Raw genomic sequence first — 5,000 nt, 5'->3', positions numbered from 1 at the left:
AAGCCTGTGGAAGTTTCACGGCGTTCGTACGATATTTGGCGACGCAAAAATGAGCGATTTCCCAGCTCGATGGAATTCGGCGCGAGAGAAACGATGCCCCGTAACGCACATGAGAGCAATCCCGGCCAATTTCTCCCGTTTGATGGGGTCTATGTGTAAAAATTTTGACTTTTTTGAGTGCACGTGCAAATCTGCTGAAAAAGCCTGTGGAAGTTTCACGGCGTTCGTACGATATTTGGCGACGCAAAAATGAGCGATTTCCCAGCTCGATGGAATTCGGAGCGAGAGAAACGATGCCCCGTAACGCACATGAGAGCAATCCCGGCCAATTTCTCCCGTTTGATGGGGTCTATGTGTACAAATTTTGACTTTTTTGAGTGCACGTGCAAATCTGCTGAAAAAGCCTGTGGAAGTTTCACGGCGTTCGTACGATATTTGGCGACGCAAAAATGAGCGATTTCCCAGCTCGAGAGAATTCGGCGCGAGAGAAACGATGCCCCGTAACGCACATGAGAGCAATCCGGGCCAATTTCTCCCGTTTGATGGGGTCTATGTGTAAAAATTTTGACTTTTTTGAGTGCACGTGCAAAATCTGCTGAAAAAGCCTGTGGAAGTTTCACGGCGTTCGTACGATATTTGGCGACGCAAAAATGAGCGATTTCCCAGCTCGATGGAATTCGGCGCGAGAGAAACGATGCCCCGTAACGCACATGAGAGCAATCCGGGCCAATTTCTCCCGTTTGATGGGGTCTATGTGTAAAAATTTTGACTTTTTTGAGTGCAGGTGCAAATCTGCTGGAAAAGCCTGTGGAAGTTTCACGGCGTTCGTACGATATTTGGCGACGCAAAAATGAGCGATTTCCAAGCTCGATGGAATTCGGAGCGAGAGAAACGATGCCCCGTAACGCACATGAGAGCAATCCGGGCCAATTTCTCCCGTTTGATGGGGTCTATGTGTACAAATTTTGACTTTTTTGAGTGCAGCGTGCCAATCTGCTGGAAAAGCCTGTGGAAGTTTCACGGCGTTCGTACGATATTTGGCGACGCAAAAATGAGCGATTTCCCAGCTCGATGGAATTCGGCGCGAGAGAAACGATGCCCCGTAACGCACATGAGAGCAATCCCGGCCAATTTCTCCCGTTTGATGGGGTCTATGTGTAAAAATTTTGACTTTTTTGAGTGCAGGTGCAAATCTGCTGAAAAAGCCTGTGGAAGTTTCACGGCGTTCGTACGATATTTGGCGACGCAAAAATGAGCGATTTCCCAGCTCGAGAGAATTCGGCGCGAGAGAAACGATGCCCCGTAACGCACATGAGAGCAATCCGGGCCAATTTCTCCCGTTTGATGGGGTCTATGTGTAAAAATTTTGACTTTTTTGAGTGCAGGTGCAAATCTGCTGGAAAAGCCTGTGGAAGTTTCACGGCGTTCGTACGATATTTGGCGACGCAAAAATGAGCGATTTCCCAGCTCGATGGAATTCGGAGCGAGAGAAACGATGCCCCGTAACGCACATGAGAGCAATCCCGGCCAATTTCTCCCGTTTGATGGGGTCTATGTGTACAAATTTTGACTTTTTTGAGTGCACGTGCCAATCTGCTGGAAAAGCCTGTGGAAGTTTCACGGCGTTCGTACGATATTTGGCGACGCAAAAATGAGCGATTTCCCAGCTCGATGGAATTCGGCGCGAGAGAAACGATGCCCCGTAACGCACATGAGAGCAATCCCGGCCAATTTCTCCCGTTTGATGGGGTCTATGTGTAAAAATTTTGACTTTTTTGAGTGCACGTGCAAATCTGCTGAAAAAGCCTGTGGAAGTTTCACGGCGTTCGTACGATATTTGGCGACGCAAAAATGAGCGATTTCCCAGCTCGATGGAATTCGGAGCGAGAGAAACGATGCCCCGTAACGCACATGAGAGCAATCCCGGCCAATTTCTCCCGTTTGATGGGGTCTATGTGTAAAAATTTTGACTTTTTTGAGTGCACGTGCAAATCTGCTGGAAAAGCCTGTGGAAGTTTCACGGCGTTCGTACGATATTTGGCGACGCAAAAATGAGCGATTTCCCAGCTCGATGGAATTCGGCGCGACAGAAACGATGCCCCGTAACGCACATGAGAGCAATCCGGGCCAATTTCTCCCGTTTGATGGGGTCTATGTGTAAAAATTTTGACTTTTTTGAGTGCACGTGCAAATCTGCTGAAAAAGCCTGTGGAAGTTTCACGGCGTTCGTACGATATTTGGCGACGCAAAAATGAGCGATTTCCCAGCTCGAGAGAATTCGGCGCGAGAGAAACGATGCCCCGTAACGCACATGAGAGCAATCCGGGCCAATTTCTCCCGTTTGATGGGGTCTATGTGTACAAATTTTGACTTTTTTGAGTGCACGTGCAAATCTGCTGAAAAAGCCTGTGGAAGTTTCACGGCGTTCGTACGATATTTGGCGACGCAAAAATGAGCGATTTCCCAGCTCGATGGAATTCGGCGCGAGAGAAACGATGCCCCGTAACGCACATGAGAGCAATCCCGGCCAATTTCTCCCGTTTGATGGGGTCTATGTGTAAAAATTTTGACTTTTTTGAGTGCACGTGCAAATCTGCTGGAAAAGCCTGTGGAAGTTTCACGGCGTTCGTACGATATTTGGCGACGCAAAAATGAGCGATTTCCCAGCTCGATGGAATTCGGCGCGACAGAAACGATGCCCCGTAACGCACATGAGAGCAATCCGGGCCAATTTCTCCCGTTTGATGGGGTCTATGTGTAAAAATTTTGACTTTTTTGAGTGCACGTGCAAATCTGCTGAAAAAGCCTGTGGAAGTTTCACGGCGTTCGTACGATATTTGGCGACGCAAAAATGAGCGATTTCCCAGCTCGAGAGAATTCGGCGCGAGAGAAACGATGCCCCGTAACGCACATGAGAGCAATCCGGGCCAATTTCTCCCGTTTGATGGGGTCTATGTGTACAAATTTTGACTTTTTTGAGTGCACGTGCAAATCTGCTGAAAAAGCCTGTGGAAGTTTCACGGCGTTCGTACGATATTTGGCGACGCAAAAATGAGCGATTTCCCAGCTCGATGGAATTCGGCGCGACAGAAACGATGCCCCGTAACGCACATGAGAGCAATCCGGGCCAATTTCTCCCGTTTGATGGGGTCTATGTGTAAAAATTTTGACTTTTTTGAGTGCACGTGCAAATCTGCTGAAAAAGCCTGTGGAAGTTTCACGGCGTTCGTACGATATTTGGCGACGCAAAAATGAGCGATTTCCCAGCTCGAGAGAATTCGGCGCGAGAGAAACGATGCCCCGTAACGCACATGAGAGCAATCCGGGCCAATTTCTCCCGTTTGATGGGGTCTATGTGTAAAAATTTTGACTTTTTTGAGTGCAGGTGCAAATCTGCTGAAAAAGCCTGTGGAAGTTTCACGGCGTTCGTACGATATTTGGCGACGCAAAAATGAGCGATTTCCCAGCTCGATGGAATTCGGCGCGAGAGAAACGATGCCCCGTAACGCACATGAGAGCAATCCGGGCCAATTTCTCCCGTTTGATGGGGTCTATGTGTAAAAATTTTGACTTTTTTGAGTGCACGTGCAAATCTGCTGAAAAAGCCTGTGGAAGTTTCACGGCGTTCGTACGATATTTGGCGACGCAAAAATGAGCGATTTCCCAGCTCGAGAGAATTCGGCGCGAGAGAAACGATGCCCCGTAACGCACATGAGAGCAATCCGGGCCAATTTCTCCCGTTTGATGGGGTCTATGTGTAAAAATTTTGACTTTTTTGAGTGCAGGTGCAAATCTGCTGGAAAAGCCTGTGGAAGTTTCATCCGACGAAAAAAGCACGTTCTCGAGAAAGCAGGAGAGCTAAGTCATTCACAAATTAGCTGGATTTGGCTTGTGGTTCGTTTCCCAAGTAACAGAGCGGCATCAACCTTTAAGTGCACGCCAGTACATCCCCGTGGGATACAGGGGGTCTCGGCGGACTTTGCTCGGGGGAAAAACGTCGAGGTGAGCCGCCTGGCCATGCTGTTCATGGGTCTCTCCTTTTTAAGTTTCGCCTGCCAATTTATTTTCTCTAGCGGTTTTATACACTAGCACTCGATGTTTTGGGAAAGGAATACAATTGTTCAAAAAAACGTCTTCGCAATTCATGTCGTTAGATTGCTAATGAAAATTCGTAAAAAAACGTACACGCCATACATGTTCTTTGCTTCCCTCTCGATACAAGTGAAGGGGAAAAACAGCCTTAACGGTTGCTAAAAAAATCGCCCTTTACATATACATGGGTCGTCTTCCCCTCTCGACAACGGAGACAAGTAACCCACGCCAGGCACTGTCAGTAACTGCCATAGATCTGCTTTAAAATGCCCATTCGTCTTGCGTCGCTCACGTTCCCGGAGCTTTGGGTAATGTCTGAGGCCTATCCCCGCTAATTTCTACCGTTTGTCGGTAGCTGTCTGTAAAAATATAGCATACACCAAAACGAGAAAATATTTCCATCGCACCTGCACAAGTGTATGGACAATGGCAATCTTCATGCGATGCATAAGTGGTGTGTGTCAGCAGGTTTTGTTTCCCAAGTTTTCCGTGAATGAGCGAGTATCTTGAGCTGTGTGACTCAGCCCGAGGGAGCCTCTTCTCCTCCAGAGTGTGTGGGGAAGGCTGTCCCCTTGGGTTGGTGCTGCACGGGTTCGCTGCGCTGTTTGGTCTTGTGCCAAGGAAGGCTGCCAACTGTGCAAGAATTTTAGGGTTGGTTTCAATTGCCGTTGCCGGTCCATAGAGTAGCGAGCATTGTAAGGCCGCTCTAGAGGTTTGCAGGCATGTGGGGTCGACCCCTGCTCCTTCCCTCCCCACCCCACGTAGGGTGTGTGTGGTGCGCTTACAGCTGCCTCAAAGTGGCTGGCCTTGTGGGAAGCCCTGTGTTTTGTGAGCTTTCAGCACCGTCAGGTTGCCAAACGGGGGTAGCATACACGACAAAGCGAGGCCCCTCCTTGTGGTGGTTTGTG

The sequence above is a fragment of the Lampetra fluviatilis genome, unplaced genomic scaffold (genome assembly GCF_964198595.1).
Source record: "Lampetra fluviatilis unplaced genomic scaffold, kcLamFluv1.1 SCAFFOLD_1203, whole genome shotgun sequence".
In the NCBI taxonomy this organism is placed as follows: Eukaryota; Metazoa; Chordata; class Hyperoartia; order Petromyzontiformes; family Petromyzontidae; genus Lampetra; species Lampetra fluviatilis.
Note: the sequence above shows the minus strand (reverse complement) of the source record.